General features: G+C 40.0%; 1 long non-coding RNA gene across 1 annotated transcript in view; it reads left to right on the top strand.

Moving 5' to 3' along the window:
- The window catches only part of LOC141741147 (uncharacterized), a 67,363-nt gene that overhangs the window by 29,038 nt on the left and 14,124 nt on the right, over window positions 1–24,201 (top strand). The window contains exon 2 of the long non-coding RNA XR_012586289.1: window positions 5,780–5,941. This is a non-coding gene — a long non-coding RNA (uncharacterized LOC141741147). The remainder of the gene's footprint in view (window positions 1–5,779; window positions 5,942–24,201) is intronic.

Genomic DNA, 24,201 nt, shown 5'->3' with positions numbered 1-24,201 from the left:
AGAGCAGATTGCCAGCGTTGTGGCCTGGGTTAGCCTTAGGAGCCCGCTGAGACAGAGAAATTTAGGAGCGCAGTGAGTGACTCCGGCAGCTGGCTGTTCAGGCCTGCGTGGGCCGACGCTCTGCAGCCTCCATCGCCTTCACTCAGGGCAAAGCTTGGAATAGTCAGCAAGTAAAACTTTTAACACGCTGAAGTAGATTAACTGATGCAACGTTCTCTTCCACCCCTGACACAATTATGAGCTATTGCTAGTTCTTCATTTAAATAAATACATTATATTTTTTTTCTCCCATCTAACATGCAATACCTACAATTGCTTGTATGAAAGCTCGGGTTTGATCATGCGTTCGTGTTCCTCGATCGTCCGTTCAGAACATATATCACATATGCATTGCTTCTGTCTATAGAAAAAAAAATTAGAGAAAGAAAGGTGGTGAAATGCAGTGAAGGATTTCATAAAGTGAAATTCCCACAGCAATGTGGCTGAGGAGGCCTGAGAGCACACACTTAACATAGAAACCATTCCAGAAGAAAAACATGTCATATATATTATGCAATATGATAAAGCTAATAGCTCTCTTGGAATCTTAAGTTTTGGGTCTCGTGATTTCTGAGTGTTTAGCATTTTCAGACTTTGTGTAGAGATAGCAATCTTTTCCATTAATTTGCCATCTAGTTGCAAAAAGAAAGTACTGCTTTTGTTTTATTTGTTTACATTTTATTTACAGCATTCCTGCTTTGCCAGAGGTGTGTTAAATTATTAACAGGTTATGTCCATGTTCACAGAAAAGCTAAATTGAATCCAGTACAATGTGGGCTTATTAAAAGACTGGCTAACAGATTCGCTTTGCCTACAAAACTCTGCACTGTGGTCTGAAGCATTCCTTTTCCAATTAGAGCTATTTATTTATTTTGATTTCTAGCAGTCATGGTGAATTCTTGTCAGTGGTATTTTTTTCCACAGAAATGCTCTGTATTTTTGCAGGAGTAAAACTGCATGTTTAATTGGTTATTTTAACACCTTTAGTGCAATATCTCCATGCTTTAATAGGGCTGTAATTTTTAAATGTAGGTCCATTATTTTCTATGGCACGAACATTGGCAGACTTCTCAAGTGTCTTGCTTCTCACTGGTGTCTCTGATTTCACATTAAAATCCCTCTTTGTCCCTCCTTAGTCCCTGCTGATGACCCTTATTAACCAGAAGGATTTCTAGAGCTGAAAAGCTTATCAGGTTAGAAAGGGGCATGTTACAAGAATGTGTTTTTGTCAGAACTTAAAGTAACCATCAGGATAAAGAAAGAAAAGCCTGTGGTGTTGCACTGGGCTGTATAAAGGTAAAGATAAGTATGCCGTAAGTTAGATGATGTTTTTTCTTAGTATTTTTGCTGCTGTGATGGGATGAAGTGTTAAACAGAAGCATTTAAGTTTTACTCCACTAAAGGGCATCAACTCTGTGCAGTATCCTGCTTACCTAGCGCTTGGCTGAGCCTTCAAGCCAGCAGTTTAGGTCTCATAGAAGCTGACAGGCAGGTCATCTACCTACTTTTCCATTGTATTTGGAGGAAACTCAGTTCAACTATTGACCCTTTTTCTGTCCTACCTGGTTGAAAAGGATGTGAAAGATTCAGGGAGAAACGGCTATACGAATGGCTGTAAAATACCTTACTGAGGCCAAATTTTGCATTGGTGTCAGATGGTGTCATGCCATGCGTTGGCAAGGAGAACTCTGTTCATTCATGCTGGTTGGGACCTGGCTCTTTGAGTGGTGCCTTTTTAGATAGCAGAGTTTCATTGACTTAATCAGAACAACTCATGCCACTTTGCACAGCTTTCTGTGAGTAAAGTTAGCAAAAGTGGGCCAATTATGGTAAGAAAAATCAAGTGTTATATCCTATAATGCAGTGTAACTGAAAAAGGCTAGGGTTCATGTTATGCTTAGCCACTGAATGGGGAACTCACTGGGACGTGCTAAGAATAGAGGACAAACACGACGTTTAGGTTTGTAAAGAAGGAATATCAAGTATGAATGGGAAACCGGTGTTTCACATTGTTCAATGCTGGGGAGATATTTACCGGTATAATAATAAATCAGGCCAGGATATCTTCAAGAAGGATACCGAAAACCAGGGGAATGTTACTGCCCTCACGACAGATCTTTCACCAAGATCTAACAAAGATAGTTTCAAGTCTATAAATATACCATAAATTTAGAGATGTAAGAAGCTTGCTGTATTTTGATTCTCCAAGAAGAGATTAAGAGGTGAACTGATTATGATTTACACTTATGTAAGGAAGATATTTGTGGAGATGAGTCTTTAACGCAGTGGAAAAGCCATAATGGGATCCAATAGTCAGAAAATAAGATGGTCAAATAAAATGTGTGTTTTTAGTATTGAGGGTGATTAATCCATAAAACAATTTAACTTGGAATATGATGGCTTTTCAATTGCTTGATGTCTTCGAATCAATAGTGGATATTTTTCTCCACGATGGGCTATGGCTCACTGAGACATTATAGACTTGATGCAGGAATCAGTTGTTAAAGTTCTGTGGGGAAATGAAAGGTCAGGCTAACTGATCCTATCCTATCCTATCCTATCCTATCCTATCCTATCCTATCCTATCCTATCCTATCCTATCATCTAGCCTTGTGATTTATGAATCAATTATGTCATCTTGGCCAGCTCTACATTTTGATTCCTGTTTTTATCTGACGTAAGTTTGGGTGCAGAAACTTTGTGCACAATAGTTTGTAAAATCAGGGAGAGGGTCAGCCACCTTTCTTGGGAAAATTTATGAACTGCTAATTTTTATGCTTTTCCAAAGCAGTGAACATCAACTGTAAAGCAAATGGACCTAGAAACCCTTAGCCATCCTTTCATGCTGACCTGACCAAGTGGTCAGCTGGCATATGATACCTTGCAGCTGAGTTCAGAGCCCACTGTCTCAGCCTACATAGAGATGCAAAGACGACATTTTTGGTCAGCCTGGACCCCTATGAGGGTAGATCAGGCTGAGCAGAATATACAAGAAGATTTGCTTTTCTTCTCTATTTAACACTTTATTCCTTTTAAAGTATGCCCTCTTTCAAACAGTACTTCAAGGGAGGAGTGGAAATACAAAAGACCAATCTTAGGAGGGTTTTTTTCTTTGTATCCACTTAAACCAAGACCATAAGTAAGGATTAAGCTATCTGAAAAAATAGGAGGCTGATTCTCCATAAATTGAGACATGAATCAAAGCAAAATGAAAATACCTTCCTCGCAAAAGTACGTCATTACGTTGCTGCTGCTACTGAAAACACTTGTTTTATTCAAAAGCCTTGTTATAAAACCTTCATGGGAGTGAAGAGATGGCTGAGAAGCAGTCCCCATAAGCCGTAATTGGAGAATTACAAATGTAACAATTATTTTTCTGCTCCTGGATTCTGCACAATTTCTTTCTCTCATCAAGGAGTAAAATAATGAAAAAATTACAATTGTGTTGTCAGAGCATGGTTCATATTTTAATTCAAAGTTTGTGAGCTAATCCTGGTAGCGATATAACTACAGTGAAGTTTATTGAAGTTACTCCACAGAGGGATTAGATGCTGTTTGTCTCCTCATGCCTCTGATATCTGATAAGACACCTTTACATAAGTCAGGTTTTTCAACCATGGGTGAAATATTGACTATAATATTGTTTTTATCACTTCAAGCTGCAACTTAATTTTTATTTTGTTTCAGTAATATATTTGTCAATTGGCAACAAACTGTGGTGAGTATGATAAGTTTCTATTTAGGCTGCAAATGTGTGATGAATGTATACTCCCAGAGTAATCAGAAGCTGAACTCTTGTCATTATGATTAATACTGTTTGGAAAGAAATTGTGTTAATTTTAAGCTTAATGAAATTCCAATAGTCAATTTCATGCTGAAAATTATGCTTGCAAGATCTTGAACGAGCCCCCATCTGTGATGAATGCATTCATATCACAGTGCTCTTATTTGTGAGGAAATCTCAGCTTCATTTTGCTGAGGAATGCAATTTATGGCGTGAAAACACTACAGTCCAGAACTGTGCACTCCTCCTTTCCAAATGGCTAATAGATGATTTTTGACTTGCAAGTAATCTGTTGCCTAAAATAAAAAGGAAAAATGGAAAAAAGTGGGGGTATTTCTAATTCAAAGGCTTTGAAATATCACCAGTGAAGAGAAGCAATATATTGTTACATCCCAAGCACAGTAATATCTCCTGTGTCATCACGTTACAGAGGGATTACATGTATTTAGATATCCTTTATGGAATTTAAGAAGAAATGCGAGGCATATGTCATGCTGCTCTTAACCCTAAGATGAAGAAGAACCTAGAGAAGCCAAACTGGTAGCTGTGTACGTTTATGTAAGTATTCTGATACTTGGTCAGCTATGCTAAAACACAGCACAAAGTAAGTTTCCTGGAAAAACATATGTCGCCTGAACTGTTCCAGTAGCAGCATGGAATGTTTGTGCACACTCCGAAGATTGTTTGCAAGAAGCGAAATAGCCTTTCTGGGGCAGGTGTGCAAGTGTTTGCTTAGCTCTAGGGCAAGTGCATGGTAACCCGCTAGGGTGGGAACAGGGGAAGGAATAAATGGTGTATGGCCACCACACTGGCCGTTGATGTGTTACCTTCTCCAGGCCAAGCTGCAGGGTGCAACAGCTGTTTTTCTTGGAGCAGCTCTAGAGCACACCAGCCAAGCAGGAAGGGGACTGTTACCTGACCATGGAGGGATAGCAGGGAATGGTCCCTCCATCTTTTGCAGAGAAATAGGATTTTCCCCAAGGTCTAGTCGTTAGGGGATGGAGAGTAAGATTTCCAGTTATTTGAGACTATATATTTCCTTGACTAAATATCCTTTAGTTTTGACCTAAGCAGGAACCAGTTCCATATTGGTAATGCTTTTCTTGTGGCAATGAAAGTATTCAGTGTTCGATTGTTTAAAGCTCACCTCAATGATTGGCAAAATTCCCATGGGTGTCCATAGGATCAGGTTATTGCCTCCCATTCCTTGGATGATCTCAGTCAAATATGGCTCTTATTTTCCTATGAGGCAGCTTCCAGGCTCTAATGGTTACTCTAATGGCTATTGAGCATCCCCCAGCCCTGGGCGTTACTTACCCTTCCTGCCCGTATGTCCTCTTTGACAATGCTGTCAGCTGTTGTGGCTGTTGTGTTTACTCTCTTCTATATTTCCTTTTGGAAAGAAGAGAAGAACTTGGAAATTAAGTCATCAAAAACATTATTTTGACAATATGAAAACCTTCATCTAATAAACTGTATGTGGAACAAAAATAAATTCAATGCAAGAAGTGAAGGATTGAAGCTTTGTGTCACAGGGGAAGTGTTCTGTAAAACTGTGACAAGGATGAGCAGTATTGATTTCATTTGTTCTCATGTTCCGTAGTTTCTCAGACTGCAATGCCAAAAAGACCTATTAGGATCATCTAATCTGGACCCCTCCTGCATAAATAGAATTTTATCCACTAATTTCTACTTCAAGCCTGATAATTTCTTTCTCCAAAGATATATTCTTTTAGCAGCTTTGTGCCTCTTAATGGTTATTGATTTAAGCATCCTCCATCCTGCTCTTAAAAATGCTTTGTTTAGGGGAGGAAAAAGTACACTTTGTTTTGTTTCTTATCTCAACAAAATAAGCTTCTTTATTCCTTTGTCTATAACAACAAACTTCTGCACAGCAGCTCATAGCATTTCAGGGAACATTCTCAATTATTGGTGGAAAACCTCTATTGCTTTCAGGTAACAATTGGAGAAAAAAAAAGAAGAGAAGAGAAGAGAAGAGAAGAGAAGAGAAGAGAAGAGAAGAGAAGAGAAGAGAAGAGAAGAGAAGAGAAGAGAAGAGAAGAGAAGAGAAGAGAAGAGAAAATGTGAGTACATGGCACATGATTAGCAGATTCAGCAGCTTTACTCACTTCTCTAGTTGTTTATAGACCAAAGGACAGGTTGATAGCAATCACTCACTTCTTCCAAAATAATTATACTGTCCATGTCAGCTGTGCTTATCCTCCCGAAACAGTTTGAAGAGCTGACTCCCTGAAATATTTATTCCACAGTCAAAAAGACAGGAAAAAACAGTGATGGTGGCATAGCAGGAATTTTCAGAAATGCATTTGAATAAAGATGGCTGTGAGGAGAGTATACAGCATACAGGCATTCCTGATAGAGGTAGGGAAAGGAGATGTCAAGGAGTCTCCCATGTGTACCGTGGGCTTGGCCTAAGGAGCCACAAAGTGTGCGATGCTCCAGTTAAAATGACTTTTTAGGAGGTTCTGTAAATGCTACAGTCACACTGTTCCTGTGAGGCACTGTATGTGCCTGCAAGGTATTAAACACTTTGCATACACTGATAGTGTCAGGAATGGAAGTTAGGAGACATCTGTCCTAATAAATGCCCTGGTAGGACCCAGCTAATATCCTTCAGCAGTCTAAATATTTCAGGTCTGAGTTTTTCATTGATGATTCTTTGTGCTGCTGGTTCCTGTTCCCTTGTAGACTGGAATCCTTCCGGTGAGAAGGTGGAACAGATGAGGAGATCCACAGCTTTAGCTAAATAGTCTGAAAGAGAACATTAGAAATAGAAAAGAAATGGAAAACATACATTGTGAATACCAGAGGCTTTTATAGTAATATACAGTTTCATACAGTTCTTTATATCTCAACTCTCAAGTGACATAATGTTCCAAACTATCTCTCTCTAGAGTTAGGGAAAAAAAAACAAACAAAAAACCAAAGGAACAGCAAAGTAAACAGTGCGTGTGGACAGCTGTATTACTTATGATGACCTCTGGTTTTACTTATTTGGTTACAAAGGGGAAGAGAAAAGATCATAAGGGATAGCAGTTGGCACAAGGCATACTGTTCTCCATTCTTCGTTGCTTATTTTATGTCTCCTGGGAAGGTTGCAGCAGTCTTGGCTGGACCTGATAAACAGGAGCACTCTACAGCAAAGGAGCCTGTAAGGAGTGTCAGCACTGCATTTGTGATTGAATATCGGTACATGCTCTATCCTGTTATGAGGTGAACGCTGTTCTGCAGGTTTGTACCTAACAAACCACATGAAAGCCAATGGTTGCTGGTAAATACATCTTAAAATTAAAAAAAAAAATTGCAAGTAGTTGTTACATTTATAATTTGATAAAAGTTACATAAAGAATTTGATACAGATGATGGCTCCATAGTGAATGCGAGATTTTATTTCTCTGTAAGGGCCCAGTTAAGTCATAAACTAGAAACTCCCAGTGTAAATGGCTTACGAATGGCAGCAGAGCTCTAGAAATGAGTTCATTTGTTTTTATTCTGGGGCCATCTGTTGTTATTTCTAATATATACTTCTTAGCTTTCACCTTTGATCTTTGCAGTTTCCAGGTTTTTAAACTTTTATAGTTCATGATTATACGTTTTAGTGATGTCAGTGAAAGGATATTATCACTTTCAGTGACTTAGTGGGAGCTTATTATTAGTTTACTACCCTGTGAATTGCAAATAAATAAGCCAGTAAGTAAATATTATGGAGAAATGGTTGTGTCTCCATAGTTAGGGGTTGTGACTAACTCTGTGTTTCAAAGTTGATTATAACATGCTCCCTCACAGGAAAGTTCACTAAAACCAAAGCAAGATGCCTAATAAATCACACATGAAAGGTCTTACTGGAGGTTAATTCACTGTGCAAGCTTTGAGGATACTCAAGACAAGGCTGGACTGGAGTGCAGTGGTAGTATTTTATCTCTTCATATACTAACCCTTTTTTCCCTTTTTTTGAACTGAACCCTCAAAATGGTTTTCTTGAGTAGTGCCAAATTTATGCATATAAACTAGAGCAGGATGAGTCACTCTTCCAGTAGTGACTGGGGCACAAAATAATTGGTGGGATAGCGGTTAGCACTCAGTCTTTTCTTCTCTCTATCTGTCACTTCCCACAATTCATTATAAACTAGTCATATTCCTGAAATGAAAAACATGCTCTCCAGGAAAGGGCAAAGCAAAAGAAAGTGGTATTTATCTGCCTATCACCCTTTCATTGTTCTTTCTTAGTCTCAATCTTCACTAGAGCATATTTCAATATTCCTTTATCACCAGTTTACATTCTCATTCACATCACTGTGCAAACTTAACACTTCAAATGCTCCTTTTTTTTTGCCAAAGAAACTCCCTTTTAAACAAGCCACACCTGCCAAGAAAACCTGAAGCCTGGATGAACCTATGCTGAGAATATCTCCCTTTCTTCTCTAACCTCTTCCTCGGTCAAAGCAAGTTTTAATTCACTAGATGATGCTTCAGGACCTCCCCCCTTAGACTGCTTCTCCCCCAGTCCCCACACAAGGAGGCAGGGAGCAGGTTTGGAAATCAGAGACACGCTGGGAGAGATTCGTAGAATTGCAGAATCATAGAATGGTTAGAGTTGGAAGGGACCTTGAAGATCATCTAGTTCCAACCCCCCTTCTAGTTCCAACACCTTCCACTAGATCAGGTTGCTCAAAGCTCCATCCAGCCTGGCCTTGAACACTTCCAGGGAAGGAGCATCCACAACTTCTCAGGGCAACCCGTTCCAGTGTCTCACCACCCTCACAGTAAATTTCTTCCTAATATCTAATCTAAATCTACCCTCTTTCAGTTTAAAACTATTACCTACACTCCCTGATAAAGAGTCCCTTTGCATCTTTCCTGTAGGCCCCCTTTGGGTACTGGAAGGTTGCAATAAGGTTTCCCCAGAACCTTCTCTTCTCCAGGCTGAACAACCCCTGCTCTCTCAGCCTGTCTTCGTAGGAGAGATGCTCCAGGCCTCTGAGATTCTTCTGGTCAGCTGTACGCAGCCGCAGCCCAGGTGCCTATACCTGCCTTAGCCGTGTAGTCTACCTTTACAGGCATCGGCAAGGAGCAGGCACCTAGAAGGTGCTGTTTATTTTATCTTAAAATACAAAACAAAAAAAATCAGATGACTCATGTCTGAAGAGAGCCTCTCCCTAAAAGGAGGTTGGTGTGACTGGCTTGGGTGTGCATGGCTGCTGTAGGTGCGACAGCTCCCAGGGTCACTGGCATAAACACAAAGCTCTGCAGCTCAGGGCCTCCATCCCTCAGAACAAGGCAGAAGGCACCATTTTGCTGTTATACCTTTGGTGTGCCCCATTTGTGAGCATTAGGGGCCATAGGAGAGCTAGAGGAGATGCAGAGAAGGGTGAGTAGAGTAATTAATAGGGTGGGGCAGCTGCCTGACGAGGAGGGGTTAGCAGATGTGGGATGCTTCAGCTGGAGAGGACAATATCAGAGGCAGGAATGTACCTTCCATCACGCCTACAGCAACAGCTGTGGGTGCTGGGGGTACACGAAGAAGAGACTGTAGAAAGCCGCCTGGCTTGTAGGCTGTCCTTAGTAGTATCTCTCTTCTTGCGTGAGTCAGAGGCATGGTACTGGGCCAGACGGATCCCTGGTGAGACCCAGTGGGGCATGTCTTAACGTTTCCTACCACTGACTGTGTAAGAAATGAAGAGTAGCTGTACTCCTAATTTGTATTTCTTGACAATTAATATTGTCTGGCACTGGTCCCAGGCTGGGTGCTTTGGAAACAGCTACCTCTGGTGTTGGTCTGACTTTTTGGAACCGCACGAGTCCACCGAGAGCTCTGTCTTTACAGGTGAGGTTTTGTTCGTCAGCCCAAATGACCTGGGAGGGAGCAAGTTCTCTCTCCTCCTAATGAAATCAATGAGAATTACGGGCGCTGAGTGTATTCCAGCAGGTGTTCAGCATCCCACAAGGTCAGGCACTCGGTTAATAGACTGAAGGTCTGTAAAATGGTGTATGCTATTAGCAGCCAGGGGAAAAATCAAAAGGTAGAAAAGGACATTGGGCAGAGTGGTCAATTACATATTGGAACAAGAAGAGAGAGAAACTGTCTGTAGCACTTAGGGCAGAAGGGCTTAGACAAAATAGAAAAAAAGCGCTAATGTTTATTGCTATCAAATTTATTCTGCCTTTCGGAATACTAAGTATTTTTAGTAATGAAAAAAGTTCTGCAGCTTTAAATGTTAGTGCTGCACAGTCACATTGCTCAGTGGTACTGAATCCTAACTTGCCTCTAAGTTTGAACATATTCAGGCTCAGGTTAGCCTTACATATTTAGATAAAGCTGACTTGATTTTGAATGTTTACCTGCACAAAATAAGCAAGTCCCAAAAGTCTGGTTGACTCAGGTCAAAACAACAGTCCATAAAGCTTTTGAAATGACTAAAGCAACTTCATGGAGCTGGCAACCTCCATTTGACCATTCACCACACCAATCATATTTGCTAAACTTAATTTATAGCATCTATACAAGCCTGTGTCTCACAGTAGTGTAATTAAATTCATAGAAGCTTGTCATACTTCTAACTTTGCAGCTGAGTGTAGCATTCAATAAATAATACCAATCTCATACCACAAATTGACTCTAATTCAAACAGATACAAAAAATCAAGCCTGTTCAGAAGAGGATATTAGCCACATAATGGAAACAATAACTGAGTTAGAATTGCTCAGCTAATCAGCACATGTTTTATTATACCATTGCTTTTTCCTCCAAGTTCTAAGAGACCACATCAGAGGTAAAGTTACTAAGTTCAGTTTAATTTTTCTTTCACCTCTGAAGGACTGCAAAGACCCATTCCATGCCTTGCGGTCTGGGGGAGGCTGCGCATCCTCTGTAGTCAATGGGAGCTCAGTGCAGTCGGTAGCGCGCTGAGGTGCTCAGCATCTAGCTGCCAGCGATATTGTTCTCTGACAATCAATTACAGGAGAAATTCTGGCAATTAGTAACACAAACCCTGTGATATTGCTATAATTGGTTTGGCAAGATATTAACATTGGTAAATTCGTAGTTCCTTCATTGAAAGTGGCTGTGAAATGCTTCTACCTCTTCATCAGAACTGTCGTGGTGGGTTCTGGGTCTGTTCTCCTGCACGGGAGCAAATGTTTTCCACCCATCTCAAACCCTCTGAGGCAAGAAGGATCTCCCTCAGATCTCCTTCATTTTAACTCTTCACAGTACTCCTTGCATTGTGCTGGGGTAATGTAGCTTTATAGTTTCTCAAGATCAGGCAGATATTCCTTTCTCCTATTTGATTACTGAGCCTGTGAACACTTCAGGGCATGCAATATCCATTGCCCTAGCACAATGGTTTTCTCACTTGTGCTGAGGCTGCTGGGTGCTTCTGCAATAGGAAAAAGATGATATTTTTCCAGTTTTCTAATCATCTGATATTGCATTCTGGTATCAAAACTCCCCTGAAGTAATTGTTCATCCTTCTGATCCCTAATTGCATTTATCAACTCGGTATGAAGCCTATTGCTACCTGGAGCTTTGTCTTCCTTTACCCAAATATTTCCTCACAACTGTTTTCATAATCTGCAAAAGCACCTACAAAATATATCCTCACAGGAGGCACTGTTAGTGTTGTTCTTAACAAATACAGAGGAAAAAAAGTCATTGAGTTTTTATGTTACATTCAAAATGACTGTTAATATGAAGGAGTATTTTTTTCAACATACTAAATCCCATGCAGCACTGTAAGTTGTGAGATAAAAATTGTAAATTATTAAGTTCATGCTGTTTTGAACTACAGAATCACTTTGGTGATATTTTTCTTGGAAAATCAATTATATATGAAATTGTGTAGCAATTTAGTAACATAAACCCAGGTAATAATACAATTAAAAAGAAAATATTTACTTGCTGCATGGGGTATTTTGTATGCATCTTAATTATGTACCTTTGCTTGCCAGCTTGTATTATGTTTATAACCTTTGGGTAGGTTTAACATCAGGTGGATAGGAAAGTAATAAAAGCTGATACCAGAGTTAGATTTCAGCTGTAATTTGAAAAATGATTGGTATCTACAGCTTTACTGCCAGTGGCACTGGGAATTAGGAAAATGGATAGAAAAAATATTTCTCACCATGTAAATCTTACGTGATAGCGTGAGGAATCAGACACTAAGCATCCAACTGACCATATTTTAAGTATTTTAGGCCAGATTAGTTTAAGTGGTATAAATAGTTTGACTAGTAGAGTCAAATTCTTCCTAATATTTCTCTGCTGAAAGTCAGCTCTGAATTTGATCCTTTGTTTTATTGTTCATTTTAATGAAAAGGACTTTGGGAAATATTCTTCCCAACTGTAGACATGTACAGTGAGAGATTCCATTTTCCTTCTTTTCTCAGAAGTAATTTCTTTGGTTTATATATCAGAAAGATCCTCTTTATAAATCTTTTCGCTTGGGCTAGCTCTTTTATTAGGAGTTGAAGATGATGAAATCACCAGAGTCATTCTCAGCATCACCGAAGTAAATGAGACAAGACTTAGCCAACTAGCCAAGTGAGGATCTCAGGCTGATATATCAATATTCGTCAAAGTATTTACAGACTTTTGGAGTCTTTAATTAACTGTTGCATGTTGAGGATTCAGTTCAGTGAAGACAAGCAGGCTGTATTTCCTTCAAAAGCTGGATGAGGTTTACTGCAGTCCTGACTTGAGGATTTTTTCTGTGTTGCAAAACAAATCAAGCACACTGTGATTATAGCTCCCCATTAATCACTTTCTGCATTGTTTCCTTACCAGTCCTAACAATTTTTTTTTTGTCTAGGACTTTTAAGTTAAGCCTAAAATCCGTCAAGAGGGCATCTCCACTAAGAGAGCTCGGGCACTTTCTTTTAAGAGGACTGCTTCACTAATTTTGCCTGAGTTTAGGTGGGGATGTCTACTACTGAGTAGATGCCTAGTTTCCTGCTGTGGTCACTGCTGATCTAACCAAGACGGTCAATGGTGTTTATTCACCTGATTAAACGCCAGCCAAACAAGTTGCTTTCTGGACTCCACTGTTAAACTCAGATGTACACATCTACACTGTCTAGACCTGAATATGGGATGAACACCACTTTGGTGCCTGAAATGTAGGTGGAAGTCAGATACCCAATCAGGTAGACTTGATCTATAAACTTCACCATTACAAGAGATAGACTACTGTTCAGGGATATATGACGAATGCCCCATGTGGCAAAGATGTGTCACAGGTATTGGTGGAGTTTGCTGATGCTGCCCTCTTACTCATTTTGAACCTGCTGCCTTTTTAAATTGTGTAAAGTTGATGTGTTATGGTTTCCTTCCATCCCTAGGACTGACAAGCCCTGCTGCTATCTTGACGTTCGTGTTTCATTTGTTATGTTTCTCCAGTCTTACATCCTTACATATATCTCTAAGACAAGAAATACCAACATTTGCTTTATGGTCCCATCCTTTGCAAAAAGAGAGGGAAGGGAGAACAGGTTTTTGTGACCTTCCAGCAGCAACACAATCTCCCCTAGAACCTGTTTTTCTATAACTGGATTCAACTCGAGGTTGCTGTGCTGTTAGAGGCCAATGTCCATTATGCACTATTCTATATTTATACTCAGCTGAAGTCAGTGTCAAATGCTGTAGTTGGGCAACTGCCAGGGTTGGCAAGTCCTTGTTTTCTGTGGAGAGTCCCATGTATGGTCGTCGTTTATCAGAATGACAGAAGTCTTCTTCTGCAAGTAATATTGTATTTTGTAGATTCTCAAAAGGACAGCCCCTCACGTATTAATGAGTAACCCAATTTAATTTTATCCAGAAGATCCCACTGGCTGTTCTCTGGCACTCATCCTGTTGTGTAACAAAACTGCTGTTACATCTAACAACAGAAAAAATCAAGTGAGAAGACGAATGCTTTGATTTAAAATAAATAGGGGTTTGAAGACTCTCTCCCTCCTGCCACTCCCCTCATCTCCTATCTCCACCCCAAGTCCCGGTGAGAAATATTTTCTTGTCTTTTGACACAATCTTAGCCTGTGTCACACCCACAGAGAAAAAAACAGTGATGGGGGTAGACAGACCAGAACAGACCTTAAAGATCACCTAGTTCCAACCCCCCTGCCATGGGGAGGGACAACTCCCACTAGACCAGATTGCTGAAAGCCCCATCCAGCCTGGCCTTGAACACTTCCAGAGATGGGGCATCCACAACTTCTCAGGGCAACCCGTTCCCATGCCTTATCAACCTCATAGTGAAAAATTTCTTCCTGATATCTAATCTAAATCTACCCTCTTTCAGTTTAAAGCCATTACCCTCGTTCTATCACTACATACCCTTGTAAAAAGTCCCTCCCCATCTTTTCTGTAGGCCCCCTTCAGATACTGAAAGGCTGCTATAAGGTCTCTTGGAGCTTTCTCTTCTCCAGGCTGAACAACTCCAACTGTCTCAGCTTGTCTTCATAGGAGAGGTGCTCCAGCCCTCTGATCACCTCCATGGCCCTCCTCTGGACCCTCTCCAACAGGTCCATGTCCTATTATGTTATGTAGATCCCATTGTCATCTCTGCAGGGGGTTGTTTACTGGCCAGTTTGAGGTCTTTCGAGGTGTCTTGCCATCAGGGAGCTCTGTTTATGGAATGGAGGCTGCTGGAGTGGTCCTGTATGAAAGCTGCACTGAAATCACTCCTCCTTTTTTCCTACTGCCTTTTTTCAGGCTGTGTTTTTTTCACTGGTAATGTTTCTTTTATTTAAGTGTACCTGTAGCACTCTGGTCTGAGGTGTTTCCCTGGAATTCTACCTGAGAAAATTCCTCCAGTTTGTGTTCGCTCTTGCCACCACTCTCTTACTAATAGCTGCTGGCTTGAGCTGTGATCTGACATATTTTTCTTTAGGCTTTAATATTTGAAAGGACTAAGTAGAGCTTCAGATCTTCTGGATGCTTTTTCTGTTGTAGGTATTGCAAGATAACTCTTCTTTCCCTGCTAGTCTCAGTCTTGCTTTGATTTGGTGTTTTTTTCTCTTCACTAAGCACAGTGTATCAACCTTAATATCTACCTCCAGAAGTACTATTTAACTCTATTTTTAAGTGGACATTATTGAATTTTCTTCCTTTTCTTACAGTGCAAACTTGTGTACTTTCTTCTATGCATCTTCCTCCTTTTTAAAAGTCATATAACTGCTGGATAGTTTTCCTTTTCGGTATTGGACCTTTTGAGTCAGTGTTAAGGAACTCTTTAAGATCCATAATGGATCTTGAATTGAGTTGGAAGGAACCAGGACTGGAAGGAAAATAACTCACTGCAGCAACATTTTGGGGTAGTCAGCTTCCTTCTTGATGACCACCTACAATACAGCATCTCTGTACTTACTCTTGAAACCCTTTCTAGTACATATAAGAATAGATCAGGATTGGTTAACCAATTATTAATGAAAAAATGAATGACCCCACAACTATATAAAAAGGAGAGGTACTCTAGTTTATAAACAGTAGTTGTTCCTCTTTAAATCTCTACTTTGATTCCTCAGCCTATTAGGAAAAGCAGACAGAAACTGACTTTTGGTTAAGATAACCACGTACATAAAAATATTCTTTATCTCCTTTTATCGTCAGTCAAAAATTCATGTTTATAGATAACAGAAAAGCTCCACACAACAAACTGCAACAACATAAACTTGCTTTTTGGCCAGTAGAAAAGTAATTTATTTTTCTGACCCAGAGGAAAGAAGAAAGAATTAATGCAACCAAGACAGATACCAGGACATCATTTAAAATTCCAGGACATCATTTTAGACCCTGGTGAATCATTGAAGTTCTTCAGATGCCACTGATTAAGAAGAGTATGATGATAACCTCTTTCTCTGACCTAAATAGAATGCCAACAACTGTAAATTCACCCATCTGCCCCCATTTTCTGTCTGCGTGAGCAAATAGGCATTGAATGTGTTTCAAGCAGTTCTCCAGTTTCAGGCAGTTGGGCAGCCCACTGCGAAATCACAAAATTAGGTAAACACGATAGATTGATGCCGAGAACATTTAGGGTGAATGAGATTTCTAGTTTATACATGAGGCAGCCATGTAAGTTAATAAGGGAAATTGACAATCATTTATACACACCAGCATCAGCAGGTGTCTCAGCAAAACCGCTGGTGAAAGGTCACAGCTCATCTGAGCTGTGATCTGAGCCGCCATTGAGACAACCATCAGCCAAGCCAAAAATTATTCATTTTCAGACATTGTTTAGGTACTTTGTTTGCCATGGAGCCAGAAGAACTTCTTTTTCTTCTTCTTTTTCTTTTTTTTTTTTTTTTTTTTTTAGCAGGCCGAAGCAATAAATCAGCTAGTTTAAGAAGACCCAGCTAGCCCAACACAGATCGATTTCACGGGGAAGTCGATAGGCTGCTAATAGAATTACAACTACCTGTCAAAATAGGGAAAACGTATCTGTGACAGTGACAAAGGGCAAATCAATTGAAGAAGTGTTGTGGGCTCTTTTTTCCTTTTTTTTTTGGAGACATTGATGCAAAGTACATGTGTGTCTTTCAAAACCTGCAACTGTGAAAACCAGCAATACGTTTATCCCTTTACAGGAGCCACCAGTCCTGTAGTACTGAATTCTGTGGTCACTTTATTTCAGCAAGCTACTCCCCAGAGACAAAGCTAAAGAGCCGCATACAGAGCTATTTGAACAGTTTCTCATGTATTATGAAAGCTATTTAAATAGGTTTTGTTAACAGCTGTAATAATTTGCTCCAGGTGAAAAACCTTGGCGCACTTTGTTTACCACAAACTGTTTTTTTTTTTCAATTACACACACGAGCTTGCCAGTTTCAGGTGGTTTTTAGTGTTTGTACAGCTCAAGCAGAAAATCAGTTACAACAATGTTGTTGGCTCAGAAATTATGTTATAATTTGCGATAATTAGATAAAAATTGAGTTATTGAACAGTGGAAAGCTGCCATTGTGCTGCAACACTACTTAGCTGCCTGTATATCATGTATATGCCCGTGCCTTTAGTACATTGAATATTTACATTAGAGTTCAGAAAGGTTCTATGTATTTAAAAATGTAACTAAATATGCATATACCTATTGATGCAACAGTTTGTGGTGGCCCTGCAGATGTCATGATTGAGTACTGAAGTAGTAAGATATTTACCAAGTCTTGCCAGCACAGGCTTCTGTTCTGCTGGTACAGCTCCAAAATAATGAAGAAATACTAAAGGAAAATAAGTAGGGTGATACTCCTTATTCTCCTCTCGCTGCAGCTGTTCCTGGGTCTAAAGTTGCCTCCGACTTGCTATAGAGAAGACCACATATCTTTATGAATTTTGTGTACATGTGTGAATGAGAACTTGGACTGTAATCAAAATTAAATATCTGGGAATCTTCCTCTTAACCCATTACTTGAGTATATAAACCAAAGAGGTGTAAGTCCTTTTGTTTCATTTCTTTGTGTATACCAGTTTGGACAATGATTGGGTGCCAGAAAACTGTACTGCCAAAATTTAAAAACCAAACAGTTTTATCCTCCAAAATTTACTCATGTACTTTCTTTCAAATATGCGTACACACACAGAGACACATATACAGATGCGTATGCCACACATTTACAAAAGCAATGAAAGCAACATTTACAGCTATACTGCCTTGATAAATAACCTGAAGAACAGCTGAGATGATATATTTTGCAGTGCTACATGTGTACAGGCCCAAATTATGATGATTGGAAGTATCATGTACAACTAAATTGGGGAAAATTCGTTGAAGTCAATTGAATTTGCATTTAAATAGATGATAAAACTTCCATTGACTCCCAATGAGAATGAGATTTCATGCAGTGCAATTAAACCAGACTGTAAGAGGAGTCAGGGTCAAAATTCTCAGACCTGAATATCTTGCTTTTCTTGCATTTCTTTGCTTGCTTTGCCTATATAAAATCAGTGCCCAGCTGTGCTCTTTATCATATGCTGCAACTTCTGTTGACTTTGTTGGGTCCTTCAGGCTTACATGAGCATGACAACAACATCTCTGGAGGCAGAACTGTGTTTTAAATTCTTTGGAGCAAGGAATAAACCATAACATTAATCTTTTTGTAGAGCATTCTATGCATTTTTAACACTGTGATTTTTAATAGATAGTAATAATAGCAATTTTGAAGTACCCTGCAGATTCTAGTAAAGGACTTTGCTTCAGAAACACTATCCCCTGCTGCTAGTTTGCAAATCTTCTAATTCATTGCCACATGGAGTGTCCTATGTGTGCAACATTTTTTACTTCAAAACAGATAAAGCTGTATATTTTACCAACAAAGGTTCCCCGACAGCATGGTACCGTTTCTCCTGTGTGAGAGGTAGCTACTTTAAACATTTCCAAATAATGGTAGTGGACAGTTTAAAGGTCATGAATAAGTTATTTATTTAAATTAAGCATTTAGATTAGCCATCTGTATTTCAAAGTTTATAGATCCGTACTAAACCGGTATACTTTTCCTGAATAGTGTTTTTATGATGTAGCTTATTCAGTGAACCACAGTATTCCTCAGAAAGCCACATCATCCTTAAGTCTTATCTATATATCTGCGAGAAGTGTATTCCCGTCCCCGGCACAACATGGATGTGGGTCTTTGTGCTGTATAGACCTCGGGAGCCCAGTGGGGAGTGGCTGGGCTGGTGGTTCACAGCTCCCACGGCAGGGAAAACAACGGGGAAGCTATTGCTGAAGCTCTCAGAACAAAAAGTATGAAGTTAGATCCAAGCACTGAGTGATAACAGAGTAAGTGTCTCTCCGCCACAGACCACGGCTCTTTCTGGAGCCTTACTCACTTCAAAAGCAGTGAGAAAACTCCAGGAAAGAGGGCAGATTGTTAGTTTCAAACAGATATATAAAAAGCTGGGTAGCCAAAAAGGTTTTAACAACAGCTTTGTAATGAAACTCAGAAAAGAGCAAGTGGCTAGGGCTTGGTCATCACACCTTCAGAGCTTATCTGGTTTATGCAGCACAATTTGAATTGCATGTGCCACTTTAACTTTGATCTATGTTTTATAAAGTAAGGCTTAAAAATTAAAGCCTTAGGTGGGAGAGTTGCCGTGAACTCTTAATGTCTCACAAGTGAAAAAGCTTGAGGGAGGCTTTGTCTCTCCAGAAGTGCCAAAAAACCCAGTTATATGTGTCTGAGGAAAATGCATGGGGGAATGGGTTATGGAAACAGGGAATCTTAAAATGCTAGCACAACAAATACTCTGCCACCACAGGACTGTGCCTTAAAAACTTGGCATCTTTGTGCCTGGTTGTACCTGGGAGAGAAAGCTACCAGGAACAGAATGTGTAAGCATTGCTTTCTGCTCAGCATTGAATCACTCTCGTGGTTATGTTTGGCCCCCTTTTGTAAACTATGTGTTTTAATATGCATTATGGATGCTCCACTAACAAAGGTATTCACTTTGCTTAAATAGAATTTCAGTGAAATATGTCTTGAGAGGATATATGACCCTTTTAAGGTAGGAACAACTATTAGTTACTATAGAAGCCTAGAAAATATTTGTTCAGTGCTCTCTTAAGCATGCAGCCTGAATGCCTTGCAAACACAGTGTCACCATTATAAATTAAGCAGAGATAAAGTGCCTGACTGTCTTCTATCGTTCCAGTTTGATATACAAAGTCCTGCAAACTGCAGGGCTTTTCAGTAGCATCATGTCAGTGTAACACAGTGGAAAATCAGACTTGGGGGGTATTCCTGGTTGGTTTATTAGCACTTTTGAAAAGAGGTCATGCTTCTCCCCTTTTGAGGATCGTGCCTACTAGATACTGTTTTAACAGGGATAATATTTTAATGTTGTGCTTCAGCATGTATAGCATATACTGAAAATATTCTAAAATACCAAGGGTAAAACTCCCTGAATCAGCTTTTAAAAGATCTTTGGAGCCCATTCTTGCACCATTCAAGCTACTGAGTAGTTAAAGGAGTGTTTGACTCTCTGAGGTACTCAGCACTTGCAGTGCAGTGCTATCAAAACTGCAGATTTCCGCTGCATTTTAAAGGAGATGAAGAGCTCTGTGTCTCCTCAGGATGGGCATTTGACAGGTGGTCCAAAATGACCCTAACCGTTACATAATGTGAAGTGTATCTGAAGGGTTTTAGGCATCTTATCTGTGCATTCCGCTTTTGGCCATTTCGTTGCAGCTTTCAGATGAAAAGAAAATTAAAGAAGGTGAGAGCAAATGAGGAGAACATTGATTTGTTACTATATTGTTCAGTTTTAGTGTTACTTGCTATGAAAAAAACCAACCCTAATTCCATTGAAATAAAATTTAAAACAAGAAAAAAAGTATCAAAATTTGACCAAAACAAAGTGCCCCCTCCAAAAAAAGCCCAAGCACAAATGGAGGCAAAGTTATTCAAATGAATATAGTTTAAGGCCTACCCACAATATAGAGGATTTATTGTCTACAAAGTGTTCACTCTAATTCATTAGTTCCTTCATAGACTTTTAAACTACATTAACTCTCCTGTGCAGAAATCAGCACTGTTACGAAGCTCTTGAGCAGATGTGATACAAGAGAGCCTTTTGATTTTTTTTTTTTCTAAAACTCAAAGAGTAATGACACTGCAATATCATGTGGTGAAGGAGCAATAATTTGATAAACATTGTCTTTCCATTAGATTAGAGCAATTAATCTGATTCTAATTTAGCTGAAACATTACCATACTGGAATCCCTAGAGCCCTATGAATAATCTCTAAACACATTGACACACTCAGCAGACAAACATTATCTCCACTCATACTGTTATTCCATATGGTCTCCTCCCATTCTGATGGAGGGCACCCTGCTGTTTCAATCAAATAAATGTCAATTATCTGAGATAGATTTTTTAGTTCACGAGCGCAGGCTTACAACTCGGCAACAGCGGCTGTGGAACAATTGTCTGCTGTTTTCCCCTGATTGCTGCTGCCTCCTTTTTCAGCTGCAGACCTTGCCGGATTATTGTCAAACTTCGTTGCGTCACACACAGTTTCAGAGGCTCTCTCTTGAAAATTGTAGGCACAGAAAATCATTTGTACCTGGGGAGAAAGCAGCAACGCACAGAGGAAATGGCAGAAGGGTTTGCCATGTAGACTTCTTTACCCTATTAGTTGGGATGGTCTTTATTGCCTTTTCTATTTGTTGATCTAGCAGGGTGCCAAAACGCTATGTCACTAGAGGCTGCTTGGATGATTTGATAGGATCTTACTCTTCTAAGGCAATGGCTCCCAAGCCTTATGCTTCAATGGGTTTATGGGCACACTTGCCACTTCTCCCAGGCTGCCTTGCAGTTTTAATTGAAAACACCATAAAAGAAGACAGTCTGAAAACTGCAAGCCCTTGCAAGCCACCATTTAGACCACTTCTACAAGGTTCATGCTTGTCCAAAATATTCCTTTGGCATGGTAATCAGACTGCATAGTATATTTGCCTAATATAAGCCTTGTGGCTACTGTGGCATCTAACACTGAGGGAGTGATATGCCGTTCAGGTTGCTTACTGCCTAATGCCATCAGTAGAGAGAAACAGCAAGAGCACCTAGGCTAGGTCCCTCTCACTGGTGGTCTGAGCGCAGCACTTTGCAGGCTGAACTCATTATTATATTATATCATATATGACCCCTGTTGTTTAGGATAACAGTTTTCTTCTCTGGATGTGCCATGTTAGGCAAATACACCTGATGGGAGGACGGATGGAGGTGGAAGATTTTGTTGAACAGCGCTTTCTTCAGCTTTCAGTTCTTTGGATGCTCAAAGTAATGTAATGTAGCAGAAGATAATCTCTCTTCATCAAAACACCTTGAACTGTGTCAGATAATCCTATCGCATCTGCTCCAAGGTATGTGGCACTAGTTGATTGGTCATAGTTGTTTATATAGATACGCCGCTTTAGAGAGGGTGTCTGTATATCTGTGTTGGAAAGATCACTTGGCAATCTGACATGGAGAAAAAAATTGAAAGTTCTGCAATATTTTAATGATACTTGGTATTCAGCTTGACCTAAATGACATGGCCATCCTGAGAAGAAAATTTTGTGGAGTTGCGCTTGCGATCTGTTTGAGAAACTAATCATTTGATTACCTGCGTGAGGGCCAGTGTGGCAGTCCTCTGGCTGAGAAAAACTATGGCTTGAATAAGTCCTTTTAGGTCCAGTAGACTGGGATAATAAATACAGTGTGAATGGTTTCTCGACAGCTTTAAATCATATCTGTGAAACTGGCCTATTTTGATTCACTCAGGTACAGTATACCTGCTCTTCACAGCTCTCGTCCCTCTTGCCTTCCTCACTAGTTTCTCTTTAACACCTACCACATAAACCTGAAATGATACCTTACTGTTTAGAAAAAGTTTCATTTTCCAAGGTGCTGGGTACCTTCCCCTCTTCCTAACATCAAATGGCTTCCCAGGTAGTTCCATACCTCAGGAGGAAATTCATTCATCCTCTTTCCACCAAATATTCCAGCTCCAGGGCACAGGCAGCTGGAAACACAGAGAATCTGCCAATTAAGTGAGGTGATATGTGTGCAGCAGTTATCCATACATTTCAACAGAAGATAGGGCTTTCAAGCAGAGCCCTAATGTAATCGGTTTCTAATCTAGAATTTTAGGCTATCTGTAATTGTATTTTATAGAAATAAAAAGTGTCTCTTACTTCGGATTTGGACATTCTGTCACCATTAAAGTGCCAATAAAGGCTTTGCCTGAGGACATTGTGGAACAACACACTTCTGTTAATGTTGCTCGATAAAACTATTAATACGATCAATTTGATTTGAAATGTCTCTTGTCTTGTAAAGTATCAGATCATTAACTTTAACAATGTCAGAGAATTCTGACTATCATATTCAACTAAATTAATATCCAAGGAATAGCTAAGAGCTCATTTTGCATAGTAGAAAGTATTAATGTGCCATAGTGGAAATTATTAATGTGCTACTGGATGTAAATAAACCGAGTAACCTTCAAATGCTTCAGGAGGAAGGGTGTAGGCTTGCACTAGTACATGCCATAAAAAAGAGGCAATGAGAGACATGAGGCATAGAAGGAAACAATAATGATTCTTGAACTGAAGGTATGAGATAAAGAAAAATGGTACCAAACACATGAAATTTGCTTGTAATCACAGGGATATGTCGGTTCTCAGGGTCTCAGAGTAAGGCATATTATATGCTATTGAGAGAAAAGAAGTAGGGTCAGGAAGTGCACAAAGAATAAACTCTACAGGTACCCCTGCAGTAGCATTTTAGCTCAAATCAGGAGAGTACTTCTGAAGCATGAATCTTAATCTTTCTAATTTACAATACTTTGATTCACATTGTAGAGCAGTGGTGGGATGCATAAAGTAAATGGAAAAGCATGGTCCCAGCTTGCTCTAATTCACTCTGTTCGTAGCTGGTCAACTCCATTGGAAGAGAATGGAGCTAGTCAGAAATAAAATGCCCTGAAATTCTTCAAAAGTGTACATTGAGTCCTCAGCACTGGCTATTTCACTCAACAAATCCGCCTCTATTGGGCCACACTGCTTGCTCTTGTGGACAGAGCAGGTGAAATATACTGGGGATTCCTTCCCCCACCCCACATGTATGCTGTCACTCATGTACCCAACATGCATAAATATTGACCGAACCAATAGCAGTTGTCCTAATTATGTTTGAGAAAGTAATCATTTTAAGCCTGCTTTTAAAAGCATCTGTGGATGCGCTTGTAATGGCTGTTCCAACAGCTGAATTTAATAATAACATGGGGCAGATCCTGGCACTCACACTGATAACAGAAGGGGGAACTTAGGGGATAGTGGGAACTGAAATTGTTATTTTCAAGCTCCTATGGATGTGCAGTGCTTTGTGGTTTTTATCCTTTCTCTGTTTCTCTGCCTAAAATAAACTCACACACCAGTAATCCTGGGAACTGACTACCCGAGTGGCAACTCTGCTGAAGAGGACCAGGTGGATGCCAAACTGAATATGAGCTGACAGCGCACCTTCATTGAAAGGGAGGCAGAGGCGTGCGGGGTACGTTAGGAGGAGTGTGGCCAGGGGGCTGAGGAAAGTTACTCTTCCCCAGTCCACGCAGGTGAGGTTGTACATAGAACAACTTGAAGGCCAGTCACAACTGCAGCGCTTCACAGTGGTGGCAGGTCATATAGGAAGGGGCAACAGCCAGAGACTGCGTTCAGGTTGGTCATTAGGAAGAAAGTTTTGCTGTAAGTGCAGCACTGGAGCAGGTTACTTAGAAAGTTTGTGTATTCTCTAATGTTGGTTATCTTAAAGAGGTGGCTGGGCAAAGCCAATCTAATGCTTGTGGTGGCCCTGCTTCAAGTGGGATGTTGGACACAGGGACCCCTAG

Source organism: Larus michahellis, chromosome 3 (assembly GCF_964199755.1).
Source record: "Larus michahellis chromosome 3, bLarMic1.1, whole genome shotgun sequence".
NCBI lineage: Eukaryota > Metazoa > Chordata > Aves > Charadriiformes > Laridae > Larus > Larus michahellis.
This window is presented reverse-complemented; position numbering and strand designations above follow the sequence as displayed.